The sequence below is a fragment of the Centruroides vittatus genome, unplaced genomic scaffold (assembly GCF_030686945.1).
Source record: "Centruroides vittatus isolate TY-2023 unplaced genomic scaffold, ASM3068694v2 scaffold_861, whole genome shotgun sequence".
Lineage (NCBI taxonomy): Eukaryota > Metazoa > Arthropoda > Arachnida > Scorpiones > Buthidae > Centruroides > Centruroides vittatus.
Window position 1 is genome coordinate 11,121,568 of NW_027122718.1, and position 792 is coordinate 11,122,359.

Consider the following 792-nt stretch of genomic DNA (forward strand, 5'->3'; position numbering starts at 1 on the left):
TTGCTATGGGAACTAAGCGCCCCCTGTCGAATAAAAATGTCGTTATTTTATTAATATATTTTTATAAAACTTTTAACTATAATAAAATACTTTTAAATATTCTAATATCGTAAAATATTTCGTGTAAAATTTTCATTTTTTTTTTATCCGTATTAAATAATAAAATTAATTTAGTAAATAATTAGAGTTAACTTAAAACTGAATGCTTTAAAAAAGAGAACAAATAACTTATTTAATAAAATGTTGCATTAGAGAGAAAATATAGCGCCTACGCTTAATTCTTAGGTCGTGTTCCAAATCTAAATAAATTGCATTACATGGCTTTTTATTAATATCATTTTTTTTTTCATTTAAAACTTTCTTTAATATTATTTGCTGTTTCATCATAATCCTTTATACACAATTTATATTTGTGTAGTTAAATAAATAAATTTAATACTAATAAAATTAGATTAAGCTTTTATATATATCGAATACATTGTTGCTACTTTAAACTACATTATCTTAGCAATAGATGTGATCAATTAACAATAAAGAAAAACCTAAAATTCTTACTTCACAAACGTTCAATACGTATACAACAGTATACTTTATTTACAATATAAATCGTTATTAATGAATAAATAAATTTAAAAGATAATTTTACAATATAATAGAGTTTTGAAATAATTATAATTTCAAAAAACAATTAGAATTTGTTTTGAAATTTGAACATAACGGACAATCTTCTGAAATTGAATGCAATTGCAAGAGTAATTGCATTCAATTTCGGTTACGTTGTGAGACATTAAT